Genomic DNA, 17,427 nt, shown 5'->3' with positions numbered 1-17,427 from the left:
TATATATATATATATATATATATATATATATATATATATTTCTTTTTTCAGTTACATGGCTGGTAATATGAATGTGTTGAGAACAATGAAGGGAATTAATTTTAAAGCTTGTCTATATTTTGATGGAGGAAGAGTGCTGGAAGCCTCCTCAGTTCCAAGGAAGGAAACCATAATGAGCAGCAGAGGCAAACATTGGAGCAAGAGTTGGAATAGGTGGCGATTTACTGGACTTGGAGGCAAAAAGAGTCCTTTTTCCTCTCAGAGGTGTAGGTTGCAAGCAAGGGAGAGAGAAGGCATGGAGGAAAAGACAAAGTCCATGGAATCTAGCACAGCAGAAAGGCTAAGAATTTAGCTTTACAGAATACAGTGTTTTGTAGGATCTCGCCTGAAAGAGCTGAGAATAGCAATGTAATGACACCTACTGCATATTACTGAAGAATGAATCCTTTAGTGGTTTTTATTCCTTAGCCTGGAATCTCTTAAAATGCTTCAGTATGATCCACGCTTTATGATGAAGTAAACAGCTAAGGATGAGGGTTTGATCCACCCTTTTAAGTCTATTTCATGCAAATCCAATAGCAACCATGTATCAAATAATCTCTTTGAAAAATACAGAAGGAATGAAGGAGAAATGAGCAGTCAAATTACATCTGACCCAATTGTTCATACAAGTAGAAAAGTGGAAACAAAAACAATTTGTTTGTATGAATGGAGTGGGCTTATTTTTCATGCATGATTCACCAGATTCCTGAGCCGGTTATTTTGGGAGAATACAAATGGGAGAATTGTGCTTATTACTTCTGTTGTTTTCCTAAATCCGAGCAAATCTATGTGTATATATATATAAATGTTATATTTCTGAATTGTAGCAGTCATCAATCTTTTACTGCCCCTCATTTTAAATAATTAGCTCCAATAATGGATCAGTTTTCCACGCTGTACACAAATGCAGGGAAAGGATGGCCTGTTTTTCTTGCTTGCTTCCTCCCACCCAGGCTCTAAATAAGAGTGAAGCATTCTCTACTACGCATGTGGGTGGCAACTCTTCTCTCAGAGCAGCAGAAAAGAAACACAGGCAACTATGAGAGACATTTGAGCGAATATTGTTATTTGGCTTCTTGCATTTACAGTAATCCTGGGACAGAAGTGTAACCCAGTCTATTAGTGTTAAAATATATTCAAGTCAAGAACTTGACTATTGTTACCCGAGGCTAGGCATAGAGTACTCACTCATTCCTTCAAGCTCTCTAGTTATTTTGTGGAAAGCTTAAATGTCTAAGAGTGGGTGCCAATGACATAAGTGGTAATATTTTGCAATTTTTCTTTGGATTGCTATATGCTACTTACAGTATCTCATCAATGATTTCAGAAATCAGAGCACTTAAAATAAGTGCTATTAAGGATGAAAAAACTGACTATTTGTAAAATATTTAAAGAGACTATATATATATATATATTAATACATAATATGAATATATATTATAATACATAATATGAATTCAGAAGTACTAATAATCTTTTGATAGAGAAGGATTGTGAGGGACTGAAAAGGACTGCAGTTAGCAGCCATGGCTACTCTTGCAAAGGACCTGGATGCAGTTCCCATAACCTACATGTTAGCTCGCAGCTCAAGGGCCTGGTGCTTTCTTGGGGCACTGCACACACATGGTCCACAGATACACATGGAGATAAAACACCAATACACTCATAAAATGAAAAAAGGAGGAAGTTTTATGCAGTGCCAATGGGAGAAGAGAAATTTAATTTAGCTAGGTGTTTTATATAGCCCCTTTGGTCTTTATGCAATCAAACTTAATTTTACTATTCGAGGAATTAACCAGTGTGGTGTTTGCCACCTGCTATCAGCTAGCTTATTTTGCAGTTACATTCCTTATTCTTCATGCACAGACTTGTTGGGGATGCTTATAGTCACCACACACACACACACACACACACACACACACACACACACACACACACACTTATATACAAATACACACACATACATGTGTGTTAAGGCAATCAGTCTTTGGCGGACTCTTCACTAATTCTCGCAGTAACACAATGCCAGGATTCTATTATACTTTTATGTCATTTTGGCTCCCAAAGCCCAAAGCTTGAAATTGCTGAGGAAGAACAATAGGGCTTCTAAATGTATGCTACCTAAAGAAAATTGGACGTATTAATTTTTCCAGAGTTAATTTCCTGAGGAATTTCCCTTTTTAGCACCCTTTGGTCCAAGCAGTTGGTAGCTTGAAAGTTTGCAGCTGACGAAAACTATGGTACGATGCCGATACAAATACCTCTTTCCATAAACAGTCATGATTGCTACACCTTCAGTGGGATGAAAGGAACCTAAAAATGCCTGCCTAGAAAAGTAACTCTTCATTACTGAGGTTGAGATGGGTGACCTTGACTTCAATGAGAAATAGTTCTGGCTCTTTTGGAGTTCCCTCCGTGAGAAGACTGCTTTTGATCTTTCTCCTATGCAATCTACTCTACTGAAGGTGATTGTGGATATATTTGATTTCTTTTTTGATGCATGTTTCTTCATAGCAGAATCTGTGCCTCTTGTTTATTTGTATTTATACTAGGTTCTGCAATCCAGAAATAAATGCAAAAGCAAAATTAGATGGCCCATTGTTATTGTTTTGCTGCTGTGATGAAATTAACATGACTAAAAGCAGTTTGTAAAGAAAGGAGTTTGACTTACTTTATGTTTCCAGGGGGCTACAATCCCTACTGTCAGGCAAGGCATGGCACAGCAGCAGAGAAGGAAGCTGGCTACTTACATCTTTATCCACACCCAGGAAGAGAAGAGGGCATATTGAAGATGGAGTGAAGGTATTAAACTCTCAAAGCCTGGCCCCAGTAACCTCACTCCAGTCAGGCTGCACCTTCTAAAGATTCTATAACTTCTCTAGATATTCCCACCAACTGGGGACCAAATTTTCATAGTGAAGACCTTAAGAGGGACGTATCTTCTTCAATCACCACAGGTATCAAGAAAAGGGTAAAGGCATAGTAAATGTAGAAAACTGATTCTTCTATGTCGTGCCTGAGACTCAGCTATTCTCAAGAGAAGGTGAATTAAGTGCTTTCTGCTCTCAAGTCTCTCAGCACACATGGTGGCATAGTCGTGAAACAAATCAAAAGCATCATGGTGAGTGGACGTGCATGATGTTAGAGATTTGGAGTCCAACCCAGAGTCATCTTCATGCTATGCGAATGCTCTGTGACTGAGCTACCACCCCAATCCATAAGGACTCTCTGAAGTATGAAGAAGCTGCAGCTCAGAAAGAGAACCAAGCCCAATTTCTAAGCAGTTGGGTGTACATAAGAAAGACTATTATGAGAGCCAGTTTTGAAAGGTCTGTGGAGTACGGAATATCATCTAAAAAGAATGATATGGATTGCATATGTCACTATCCGAGTGTTCAGGACTAGCTGTGGAAAGTTAGAGGAGACAGCTACTGGTACACTTGAGGAGGAGACACAGGAGCTGGATACATGATGGTGGTGTGCTCTTGTTGGTTTTAGGCCAACTTGAAACAAGCTAGAGTCATCTAAAAGGAGGGAAACTCAATCAAGAAAATGCCTGTATAGAAGCCAGCTGTAGTGATTGATGTGGGAGGACCCAGTCCATTTTGGATTGTGCCATAATGAGAAATCCAGTAAGCAGCACTCCTCCATGGCCCCAGCATCAGCTCCTGCCTCCAGGTTTCTGCCCTGTTTGAAGTTCTGTCTTGGTTTCCTTCAATGACGAATTATAAGGAGGAAGTGTAAGTCAAATAAACCCTTTTCTCTCCAATTTTTTTTTGTCATGATGTTTTATTGCAGTAATGGAAAACCCTGATTAAGACATGCTATCAGGCTAAGAAACAATGTCTGACTTTAAAAGAGATAACTGCGTGTGGACTTCAAGCACCTGCAAACTATGCCATTTTCAATGTTATGTAAGTAAGCATATTACTTGGTGATGCATAATATAGACATCAAGAGAGGCAGTGGCTATGATGAACTCAGCTTAATAGAAATGTTGTTGGTGATTTTAATACAATAATTCTTTCTCTCTGTTTTAAGACAGAAAAAAAAAAAAAAAAAAAAGAGTCTGCAGGAGCCGTAAGGGTGGCTTGTGATGGGGAGTGCTTGTAGTGTGAACATGAGGACAAGAGTTCATTAGTGTGAACATGAGGACAAGAGTTCATATCCCAGCACTCATGCAATCAGCTGGGCTTCTTGCAAATGCCTAAAATTCTAGCCTTGAGGGATGCAACAGCTCCATAAGTACACAGATATGCATACCTGCACACACACATGCAGGCATGCATGCACACACTATACTATACTACACTACACTGCACTACACTACACTACACAAAAGATTATGCTCTCCCTGAGATATATCTATTTTTCTCTTTCTTTGTGTCTCAGGTCCTCAAGAGATAATGCCCAGGTGTGGCTGATCATTATTAGCAGTGACCTTTCTTAAGTTCTATACCCATGCCTGACCAAAAACTCAAGACTTGGTGTCTTGAAACAATGTCACAGGACCTGTACTATCAGGAGGCCTGTGCCGGGCTTGGATTGGTTGGGTCTCTTTGTATAAGAAAGCACACAGAAGTCTTCTGAATGGGATAGAAGCGTAGGACACGAAAAGCAGGGAGTAGGGACAGGAGAGTGGAACTTAGACCTTAAGACACCTGCTAGCACTATGAAAGCCATGGATGTCAGGAGTAAAGATTTGGGAATGGCTGTGAAGGGACCTCAGCAGGAAACCATAAATGTTGCTGTGAATCTGCAGGGATGGCATTTTTTATTCTGGTACATTTGTGTGGTATGAAGAGAAGGAGGAATGAGGATGTAGGATGTGTGAATGGTGCTTTATAGTGGACTATTGTGGCTCAGGAAGGAGGCTAAGCATGAGAGAAATGTATATAATGCATTAGCAAAGGCCTTGAGTAAAATGGGTGAAATGTTTGAGCCTTGTGTGGGTGAGAGAAGCATGGGCGCCTTTACTAGACTTGCTTCTCAGCCTTTGTTGTTGGGGGATCTGGCTCTCCCCTTTCATGCCAGACTGTCTCACGTCTCTCTGGAAATTGCAATGCTAGGTCTACTCAAGCTATATAACCTTATGTATCTGTTGCTTGGAGTGATAAGACTAGATACGACATCTCTTAGGACCCAGAGAGCTTGAAATCTAGTAGATTAGAACAAAAGGATATGGCATAAAATATGTTGCAAAGTGAAATATTGAAGAAAAAAAAGGAGGAAGAAGGAAGCCACTGTATACAGATAGCATCTGTGTTTTAGGGTCTGCTTGTAGTTCATTTTCTTTAAGGTTCACAGCAGCCACTGAATTACACATGATACCCATTTCTTAGATGAAGATGGAGTTCAAAAGATCAATGTAGCTTTTCCAAAGTGACAGAAGAGCCACTAGAGAAGAGATAGAGTTCCCTTTCATATCTGAAGTCACATTGTTTCCGACAGATTGCTCCAGGACTCAACAAATGAAAGAACTCATACCCAGAGAGACAGAGGAGGTGAAACTCAAGAAGGAAACATCTTGGTTGAGGAACAAGGATTCCAGAGATATGGAGGCCGGGGAATGGGAATGGTTCTAAGAAAACCCAGTAGCAACACAAACAAACATACCTAAAATGGCTCAGGCCAATAACCTCTTCAAAAATAGTACATGCTCCCGTTTCAAACAGCATGGCAAAGGACTGTGGAGACAGAAAGAAATCAGTGAGGGATGGAAGCCATATAGGGTTGTGTATTGAAGCTCTGCAAGCTAAATGGTGTTGATCCATACCTGTTGATATTTGTTCTGATATTTCCTGGGTATCTGCCATTTATATTTCTTCTTTTTCTGTTGTATGGATGCGACAATTATGTGCAGTAGGGCTTCCAAGATGAGCAAACACACAACTTGTTTTGGCCATAGAACCAAGTGTAAAATTCTATCTCTCTGGGCTATAGATCCCTGGATTGTATTGCATAAAGTAAATAAAAGAAATGAGGACAAAATTAACTATAAACACATTTTTATCTGTGATTAGAGTCAGGCCCAGTGACTCACTCCAAACAGCACAAGGGGTTAATGCTGGAGTCCATTTGGAAATTCAACCTCCCACTACCAGAGACAGAACAATGTGGAGATCATTTTTTTTTGTTCGGACTTATGAAGGCAGGGGTATACAGGTATCTTGGGATAAGCATGGCTTTTTGTGTTTATTGTGCTCTTGTTTTGAGAATTCAGTGTCTTTCCAGAGCTGACATGGGCAGTCAGAGGCAGCAGTTGCTTTCTTGTCATAGGCTTGTCTTCTGACCAAGGAGACCATTGTTTCAGTCTCTTGTGGATCAGCAACAGGCAGATGCCCGGCGCTGGCCACATGTGATAGGGATGTTTTCCTGTCTCCGGGTGAGAGCAAACCTTCTGTGAGCTGCCAGTTGGCAGCCTGGACAGCTGCCGATAGCAAACACATCAGGAATAACGTGGAAGGAAACGTCTGATTCATGTTCCAGGCGCAAGTCCCCACACAGCCTAGAAGCAGTACTGCAAATTATTCTTCAAAGTATTCCTTTTGATCACTGAATGTAGGCTTTTAGATTTGTTGTTGTTGTTGTTGTTGTTGTTGTTTTTCTAAAAAACGAATACCTTGTGTAACATATTTCTTTGCATGGAGGAGTAAGATTGGGGTGTAGCGGGAATGAAATGGGAAACACATTACTGTTAACATGAAAGGGAACTTAATACAAGTAATGGGCCTGGAGCTTGTTAAATATATCAGATCATCACACAGAGAAATAGAGTGCTTGCCTGCAAAGTGATTTTTCTGGAGAAGTTACTACTAAAGTGTTTCTAGCTTTCCTTTTTCACATAGTCATAGCATAGCTGCCAGAGCCCTGCATCTTGTCCCCAGTTTCTTTTTTATTGGGTCCCTGGCTAGCATCCACAGGGGTCAATTCTGGTCTGGTCATCTGCTCCTCAGAATACCAATTAGAGAGAAGTAGCATCGAAAAGCAGAGGTTTAACCACATAGACATATGATATGGAGGTCCAGTGGCCTCAGTTCCTCTTTGGGGGTATTGATATGAGCTTTAGGTATAATTAGAGGAAGAACTGGAGCAGGAACAAGTGGTATGCATAACGAAGTCATTTTGCTCAAGGTATACTTTGGTTGACCGTTACTCCCCCACCCCCTTGCCTCTTGATAAATGCATGCTTGTCTTTGAAATCCAGTATACCTCAGGAAATCATTTCAGGGCTGCACTGCTAACTTTCTTATTATGGAAGACCCCAGTGGTTGGAGGGTCTTTGCTACAAGATTTCAAGCATGTTTCTATTCATTTGTTTATTCTCTTAGTTACCCATCACTCATTCACAAAGGTTTTTACCCATTTCCCCATACCAGGAGCTCTACCAGCTGAGGCCAAAGTTCTGGAGGTGAAGCCGAAGCACAATCCAGCCTGCGTCTGCCCTGATTACACTAAAAGGTGGGCATGTAGATTATTTCAGATAATTCACAGATAATGACACAAGACCGCAGTCAGGGAAAGGAAAGGGGCTGAAGAGAGCTGGGAGGGCGATTCAGATGCAGGAGGGGACAGAGTAAAGGGCAGCTGGGGAAAGGGATGGCTGAGTTGGACTTGGTTAGAGGATGTGGGCAAAGCAGAGAAACAGTGGGAACAGTGCTGGGATGAGAAGGAGCTCATAGTACTCATAGCAATTACAACATGGAAGGTCAACTCTTCCATGGGCTCAAGCGGGCTCTCCATAAAGTCCTTGACCACACAGCCCTTGGTGTTATAATACGCTTTTGCTTTTTCATAAGTGAAAAGATTTAATTTGAGAGGTGATGCAAAATCATGGGTGTTCCAAGAAGGGTTTGGGCTGAATTGGTATGGGCACCAGAGAAGGCTACTTTGGGAGTTAGACATAAATGAAAGGATGCCATGGCATGTATATAAGAAATGTGTACATTATAATGCCTTCAGTTAAAAAAGTCAAATTGAGAAAGGAAAACATGACATTTATTGTTCTGAGGTCTTTTTGAGTAAGGAATATTAAACACTTGGATATATAGGAACAGGTTACCTATAAGCTACTGGATGCAGGAAATTTAAGTCATTAGCATTTCCCTGCTAGCTAATGACTAAAATTTGGAGTCATCCTTCTTCATTAAATTTTCTGCAGATCAGATATCAGACATAAAACCTTACAGTATGAAAATTGTTATAAATTCATCATAAGCCAAAATAATTTTGAATATAATATACTTTTTCAAAATGTGAGTCACGCCGGATGTGGTGGTGCACGCCTTTAATCCCAGCACTTGGGAGGCAGAGGCAGGCAGATTTCTGAGTTCGAGGCCAGCCTGGTCTACAAAGTGAGTTCCAGGACAGCCAGGGCTATACAGAGAAACCCTGTCTCGAAAAACCAAAAAAAAAAAAAAAAAGTGTGTTACAATATATAAAGCATGTTTGTATCATGCATGTCTTTTATATGCTTTAGAGTAGAAAACAATTATAATCATTAATCTTTATGCCAAGAAGACACTAACATGTTGAGAACTTCAAAAATACATGAAACATGTAGAAGGATAATGAAATTATATGTCTTAGTTCTTTATAGCCAAAAGGTTTCTATACAGAATTCAATTGAAATAATTTTGCAGAATTTTTCTTGTTCATGGAACCCTTTGAGACACGTCTTTTAATTTGTACATCACCTGATTTCTTGTCACTAACCAAATAAAGAAAAAAGTTTAGAGAGAGAGAGAGAGAGAGAGAGAGAGAGAGAGAGAGAGAGAGAGAGAGAGAGAATGGAAGACATGTGAACTGTATTAACTAAAAATGTTCAATATCTTTGATAAAAGTTGGAGTACATTACCTGAACCTTTGCATAATATAATATCAGTGATCGTTACAGTGGCCTTAGACAGACCTGGGTTTAATTTGGCTTCACTTCATAGTGACACTGTGACATGGGACAAGTAACTTGACCCTCTTAAACTCTAGTTCCATTGTTGACATAATGAGAATATTAATACTATTGATGTCTTGAGATATTATTTGGAGCATTCAAAAATGTAATGGCAATCAAATACTTGGCATGACAATGGTTACACTGTGAACATTAAGTAAATATTAGCAACCGTCACCTTTGCCTTGATAGATGAATGGTAATCATTAATTTTAGTTTTTTTAAAATAAATAATCCCCATTTATCTCCTTTTATACAGTCCACATGATCATTCCTTATGGCTGAGTTGAGGAAGTCTCTCTGGTCTGCTGGACTTGGCACCCAGGATGAGAGAAGACTAAGAACATATTTTTGAATTATTGAAAAAAGAAAATACTGTAAGGTGAAGATATTTCTATTCTAAAAATGTTATACTAAATTATATATTTAAGAAGAAAGGAAGGGAGTCAACTATTCTTATTTATCCCAGGCATTTTTGTTTATTACATTACCTAAACTTATTACCAGGAAAGTAGACAAATGTCCCTTGTTTTCATGAGCTGCTGCCTGTGGGAACAAATGGGAAATCCCACTGGAACTCTTAAAACGGACTTCCTCTTCATGCATCAAGAAGCAGTCAAATTCAGCTTTGCTGGGAACGGGGATAACAGGGTAAAAACTAAGGCCAAATATGTGTAGTGCTTTTCTCCATAAATGAAAATAAGGACAGAAATGGAGATAATGGCGATGGAAAGCTTCACTGATTGACAAGGTCATGGGCAGTAGTTTTACATACCTGTCAACAAAGGCTTTTGTGTAACACTGTACTCTAACACCCATTTGGTGAAATGTCTTCATACAATGTCAGTATAAACGCACAGATAGTGTTCAATATCCATTTTTAAGAGACGTAAATGTGTGTCTTTACTTATAACCACCTTCTTCTAAATAGGAAGGGTCTTAATATGTGGGGTGAAGGTTGGTTTTTTTTTTTTTTTATATATATACCAAGTTAGGCTGTTCACTAAGCAGGGTAGTTTCAAAATAAGAATAGGATGAGGTAGAAGAGTCTCATCTTGTACTGGTGAGGACTTTAGATGGCCATGTAAGACTGAAAAAGTGTCTAGGGTTGCAGCTCAGGTGATAGGCTCCTCTCCTAGCCTGTAAAAAGCCCTTGCTTCAATCCCTACTACTAATAAACCAGGACTGGTGTGTGCTTGTAATTCTAGCACCCAGGAGGCAAGAGCAGGAGGATCAGAAGTTCAAGGTCATCAGGTTCAAGGCAAACTTGGGATACAAATGACCCTGTCTCAGTATGGGGGGGGGAGGGAGGAGTAAAGAAGGGAAAAAGCATCTGAAAGAGTAAAAAGGCAGAATGTGGGGCGTTACCACCAGCCCCCGTGTGAAGGACCTACAGGAACAGAATGATGTCTGAGGAAGGTTTCAATTTGCTATCGGCTGGGCCAATGTAAACCCTCTGTTTGCTCCATGTAATCTGAGTAAATTACACATTGCTCATGAGTGCTTTTGTGTGAATGGATTATTTTAGCTGAGAGCATGAACTGAAAGAAACCGGAAAGATAGCCAATTTTTTTCTCCTTTCTGAAACTAGTAAGACACATCTTTAAATGAGAGGAAACAAGAGATTATAGGGTGGAGTGCCTCTGAGCAAAGAAAAGTCTTTGTTTTCTTAAGGAGGAAGGGAAAAGAAGGCGATAAGAAAGCCAACGTAAGAGGAAGAAAAGAAAAATTAATCACAACTGTGCTGTCCCAGCCTTGCTGTCTGTCTCAGGCTATCTGTCTGGGCAGATTGCACAAGGGAGGGAAGAGTCCGTGTACAACATCAAAGAGAAATGATGACACTTCCCATGGCTCTGCCCTGAACTCAGCATCCTTGGCTCTGAATACAGGACTAATAGGAATGGTTTTATTGCTTCAGGGGGAAAAAAATCCTAATAGAGATTTCTGCTAGTGAACTGCATTACATTAAGATGCAGCACCGTGGGATACATACATAAGCTCAGTGGTAGAGCATTTGTCTAGCTTCCATGAGGCACTAGATTCAATCTACAGCACTGGAAAAAATAAGCCAAGCATGATGATGACACTGTGAGGGTTAGAGTGAGAATACAGAGATGGCTTGCATTCTGGACCAGTAGCCAGCTGTTTCTTCCAGCACCCACACTGACTGCAAAATTCCATGCTGACAGGCATTTGACCACTCCTAAATTTCCTTATATTCACATAGGTTTTTGACTCAGTGCTTTTATTAGAAGTGACAGCTAGCTATCGTCAGTACAGGCATGTCTAGTTTCACCATTAATGATATATACAATATATCTTACATAGAACCAAACACGCTCACGCGCGCGCGCGCACGCACACACACACACACACACACACACACTCACAAAACATACTCCCACACTCATGCACAAATGCCTGCATAAACACACATTCATGCACACACACACACACTCACAAAACATACTCCCACACTCACGCACAAATGCATGCATACACACACATTCATGCACACACACACACACACACACAAAACATACTCCCACACTCATGCACAAATGCATGCATACACACACATTCATGCACACACACACACACACACACACACACACCACACATACACACACACAGGCACACACAGACAATCTTTACTACTTGTTTCTTATTTCTTTGGCAAATGTAGACATTTTAACTGTAAGTGTTCAAATTGAAGCAAAGACTGACTTTTAAACACCCAAATTGTCATGAATTTTCACAATGCCATCTTCTTAGGGAGAACCTGGAAATATATTTGAGATCTTGCTTTTACAACCTTGGAGATATTGAGGGAATCTACCACCAAAGACATGAATGACTGCCAGTGTGAGAAGACCATTTCCCTTGATGGAGAAAAAAACATTACCTAGAATACCTATGGTTCTGTCTGAGGCGACCTAGCCAGATGGTTAAAGCATTTCACCAACCACCTTTTGTTTCTTAGCTCTGCTTTGCATATGTGATAGCTCCATCTTCATTATTACTGCAGTCCCAGGTACAAGACTCTCTCCCCATAAGCTTAAGAAGACTTCAGATTTTTATTGAGTTTTTATGAGCCACCTACTAATCCTGCAGGGTAGAAGGGTACAGTCTGGGCTTCCAAGCCCAAGGTGATGATCCAACTCTGAGCCCCTGACAGGAATGGAGGAGGAGGCTTTCAGGAGAGTGCTTCCCATGTGATAGCTAAAGGGTAAGCAAAGAGGAAGAAATAACACCCATCTACATTGTGGACAGCTCCAGCTTCTCGGTTCCATTATCTTACATGCTTAGGTTCTCCCATAGACCAGACGTTTCCACACTTGGTTCTCTTGTCGCAGATGCATTTTCCTTGCTGTATTGTTTTTGCTTTGCAAAGTTCTGCATATACATTCAGAGCTACACATCACCTCTTCCTTAAAGGTTCCCAGTTATGTGCTCCTGCAAACCCCCTTCCTCCATGTGCTAATAGCATTTTGTACACATATTCACAGAAAGGAAGTAACTAATTAGCATATGCAAGAAGCTGCAAAATCCACGTCCTTTTGAAAGTGGAAGGCATGAGTCATTGGATGGAGTAAGATCCAACAGCAGAGAATCAGAACTACTTCCTGAGTGTACGCAATGCACGGGGTCTCCCAGCAGAACCTTTGGTGAGTGTGTGTTGAAAATAATAGGCTTTGAAGATGTTGATTTCTTGAAGCTTATCTATTACAACCACTTCCTTACTCAGATCAGGAAACTGAGGCTGAAGTGGGTTTCTTTCCAGCTCTGACAGTAAATGGTCTGAGCCACCAAAAGGAAGGACAGATTGACCCAATTCTTGGCTGAGAAACCACAGCTATGTAGCTTAAACTTCCTGTTTTAAATGCAATGGTAGGATAAAGTTGTGGTCTACATTGCCATGACTCAAAACTCTCTCCCCCCTTCTCCATCTCCCTTCCCCCTCCCACTCCCCTTTCCTAACCCCTTCCCTTTTCTTTCCTCTCTCCAGAGCCCTGGAAGGGCTACCAACATCAGAGCTGTGATTCACACTCTGCTCTGTGTTGCTCCTGTGCCCACTCAAGTCTACCATTTGTGCTTCACTGCTTAGTGAAGGGACATAATAAATCTTGCTGGGAATTCAAAACACGCAAACTGACTGTCATGGGAACTATGGGGACCTAAAGCAAAGGGATAAAATTGACTCTTTGTGACAAACATCCTTCTATTTTTATGACAGTATCTGCATGGACATTCTCTTTGGAGCAGGTCAGAACTGACCAGGAATAGAACTACACAAATCCAGCGGTACTCAAAATGAAAAGTGGAGACTTTCTTGGATTCCTGCCAGGTAATACGCAGGCACAAACATGTAGGAATGGCTCGCAAAGTGGTTTTATGAAAATCCGCAAGCCCCTTCTTTCTCTTGTGTGAGTCATGTGTGGGTTCTGCCTTGTCTCCACATTTAGAGTGTCTTACAGGCTCAGCCACACTCATCACTCTTCCTTCTGCTTCCTGGTTTTATAGAACGTATCACTGCCCTTTTCAGAGACACTGCCTTGGTTGTATTTGCACCCATACTGCAACGTTTAGACCTGTATTCATTGTGCCAGACCATCCTTGCTTGGCCAGCAGGCTTTGCTCCAGGTACGAGCTGAACATGAGGTAGAACACACAGCTATGAGAATATCAAGCACTATGTATGTGAGCTGGTTAATGCTATGAAGCAAAAAGAATGTCGAGGTGGTAAATGTGCCAGGGAGTGGAGGTGGAGAAAACCTTGTAGTAGATGGGGAAAGATGTTCTTCGAAGATGATGTGGAGACATGAAGGTAACCACTGGGAACATCTTGGGGTTGTCTTCTCAAACAGAAGGAGGAAGGAAACTTGTTGACTTGTGAGAGAATTTCATATGAAGAGGCAACATGGAAAGAGGATATGTTGGAATTCTTCCAGGTAGCAGAAGAAAAGAAGGGAAGTCTCCATCTGACCCCAAGCCACAGATGGTCTGTGTCTTCCAGATTAACTGCTTTCCAGCTGTGTGAGTTTGTATGGAATACTCATATATTTCTAATCGGCATGCATGCTATGTCGGTATATATGCAAGGATGGTGTTGTGTATCTGTCTACGTGAGTCTTTGTGTGTGTGTGTGTGTTTATGTGTAGAAATCTTCACTGAACCTAGCACTTCAGATTTAGCAAGATTTCGAGGTCTTTGAGCTTTATGAATCCTCCTATCTATGCCTCCCCAGTGCTGAGATCACAGACACCTGTCACCACAGACACCTGGCTTTTTATGTGATTGCTGAAGATCTGAACTAAAGTCCTCACATCTACAGGACTGACTGAGTCTGTATGGGTTTGTTTATCCTCCTCCTCCTCCTCCTCCTCCTCCTCCTCCTTCTCTTCTTCCTCTCCTTCATTCCCCCATCTGCTCCCCTCCCCCTCTCTCTCCTCCCTGCCCTGTCTGCCCCACAGAACTTTTGAGTAGGTTATATGCAAAAATAAGTCATCAAATACATGTCTGTACAAAATGAATATGTTTGAGAAACATATTGAATTAATTAAATTCCTTAGTTCTGACAAGTTTTTCTTACAAAGAAAAACAAAACTTTAACCACATACAAATTCAGCAGTGATGAAAACTGAAAGAGGAGCACAAATTTTATCTACTCCCCAACCAAAGAAATTCTACCATAACAGTTGCCCAAGAAGCCCTGTATCAGTGGAGTCTAGAGTTTCACTACTTCCTATCATTTCTAATGATTCTTGATTTGTTACAGTGACAATTTATCTCTGAAAGGTGGCTTGTTGTCTCAAATTCTGATTGTCAAGGTATGAAAAAAATATACAAAAAGTTTAAGTTATGTCCAAAGTTTACTGACTTAATTCAAGTATTAATAAATTACTACTAAGAGCTAAGAATTTCTTTTTTTTTTTTTTAGTATTTTTTAATGGTTGAAAAAGTCTATGGGGCAATAGCATTTTGAGACAGATGTACATTACAAAAAGTTCAAGTTTCAGTGGCCAAAAGTAAAGCTCATTGTAACCTAGATTCCCCCACTTTCTCTTCTCTTTCTACTGTCTCGGGAGGCTTTTAGGACACAGGAAGATGGGTGGTTATGAGAGCTAGCCATAACCTTCACAGCCTAAAATCTCAAAGTACTAGCTTTCTGGTCCCTCACAGGAAGACTTTAGTCAAGCACATTTCATTCCTGTATTCAGCCTACACCTTGGACATAGGATCAATTCTAGGCTGGCGATAGTGAGCTGAATAAACCTGGTCCCTGACACTAAGAAAAGAGGATCCATTATAGAGAAAGATAAGCAACCAGGTTTTTTATAAGATCACATTCAGCCTCAGAAGAGGCAGAAGGGGAGGGATTTCTGAGGGTTATGCCTCTAGCTCTGACAATCTGAGATCAACCTGGTGGCTGGTGGTTGTGCGAGTTAAATTCTATCACTGGTGTGATAAAATACCCGATGGAATCACATTAAAGGAGAAAGACCTTATTTTGTCACTTTGGTTGAAGGTATTGTCAGTCCATTATGGTGGGGAAAGGCTGTCAACAATACAACTTTTGACTCAAGTGGCAGATATACCAAGGGTGAGTCACATTGTATCCATAGCCAGGAAACAGAGCGACATCAACATTGTTGTTCAGCTCACCTTCTCTTTTATATTTGGTCTAGGATTCTACAGGGACAGTGTAACCCCCATTCATAATAAGGCTTCCTTCTTCAGCTAAACCTCTTTGGAAATGTCCACACTAATGGAGCCATAGGTGTATGTCCTAAGTGACTCCAAATAATTCAAGTTAACAGGAAAAATCACCACCACAGTGGTTCTGCTGCCACTCTTCTGTACACCCCAACCCCTACCCTTCCTCTACCATCTGTCCCCTGGTATACCTGTTCCAGGCTCTTGACAATTCTATGGATCAAGGACAACGAGTGTAAGGCAAGGTTCATGGTGGACAGCCCACCTTCTTATGGTCATGAGGCCTTACTTCTCAGCTTGGCTGTGTCTCTCTGAGACTGGCTATTCCCATCTGTGAGGCTCTTTGGAAGCTGGCTGGAAGCAGCTGTTAGAGATGTTCCAATACTTATTTCTACAGCTACAACAGCTCATTTTCCAGTACTCATCCTTTGCATTTGTGGTCCCTAGAACATTGGTCCGATAAGAATCTCCTGCTTCTTCTTCAGTGCTTCTCTATAAGCTTTTCCAGTAAGGCAGTCATCTTCAGATGACACATGCCAGAGGAGCAGATGTATTGATGTCTCCATGCCTGTCATTGTCTAAGATGTTCTGAACATCTGAAATAGGAAACAACTAAGAAGAGGTTAATTTAGTAACCATTACAGATATTATTCTTTTTGTTGTTGTTTTATTTTGTTTTGTTTTTTCGAGAGAGGGTTTCTCTGTTTAGTCCTGGCTGTCCTGGAACTCACTCTGTAGACCAGGCTGGCCTTGAACTCAGAAATCTACCTGCCTCTGCTTCCTAAGTGCTGGGATTAAAGGCGTGTGCCACCATGCCCGGCCCACAGATATTATTCTTAAAGGGGAGTCCCAGAACATGACAAGCTAGATGAGTGACATTCTACTGTAATACTTAGGAAATCAAAACCTGGACAAAATTTAAACTAAAAGGAAAACTTTCCAGGAGGAACATTATGTTTGAAAACCAAGTTAAGAAGTACAGAATAAAGAAAAGCCTTTTTTTCTTAATAGATAATTCCAGAAAAACCACAGGATGAGGAGAACATTCTTTTTATTTATTTATTTTCTTGGGTTTTGGATAAAGGGTTTCTCTGTACAGTCCTGGTTATTCTGAAACTCACTCTGTAGACAAGCTGATCTGGAACTCACAGACATCTGCCTGCTTCTGCTTCCCAAGTGCCAGGCTTAAAGGCGTGTGCCACTGGCCAGCATTTTTGAAGCTGGATCCCTGTGGCGTTTAAAAACAGCAAGTCCACTGTTTGAAAGATAAAGGATTCTTGTCTGAGCTGCCTTACCTTGTTGTGTGTTTTTAAAAATCACCACTTTCCCCAGGGTTTCAGTTTCCTCTATGGAAATGAAATAAGGCAGATCAAATGCTATTGCGGACTTATCCTTGATGCGTGAATGCTTTGTATACAAAACTTTGTAGACAGAATTCCACTTGGAACTGAGTAGCAAACACACACAACGGATGTGGATCTTGCTCCTACAGCCAGCCAAGGTGTGACAACAGGCATTGCACAACACTCTTTGATGCAATGCTCTTGTTTGAGGGGGTAGGGGGTGGTTGGGAACTGCCTGCGAGCCATTTCAGTCACTGGGACATGAGCTCACCATTTCCAGACAAGAAGCTTCTGAAACCATTTAGTCTGCCTTGACAGTGAGGCGTTAGAGAAGAGGCTGGCCGAGGAGCAGCTGTGGAGTTGACAGATGTTTCC

Source organism: Mus pahari, chromosome 7 (genome assembly GCF_900095145.1).
Source record: "Mus pahari chromosome 7, PAHARI_EIJ_v1.1, whole genome shotgun sequence".
NCBI classification, from domain to species: Eukaryota; Metazoa; Chordata; class Mammalia; order Rodentia; family Muridae; genus Mus; species Mus pahari.
The sequence above is the reverse complement of the archived record's forward strand: the minus strand, read 5'-3'. Positions refer to the sequence as shown.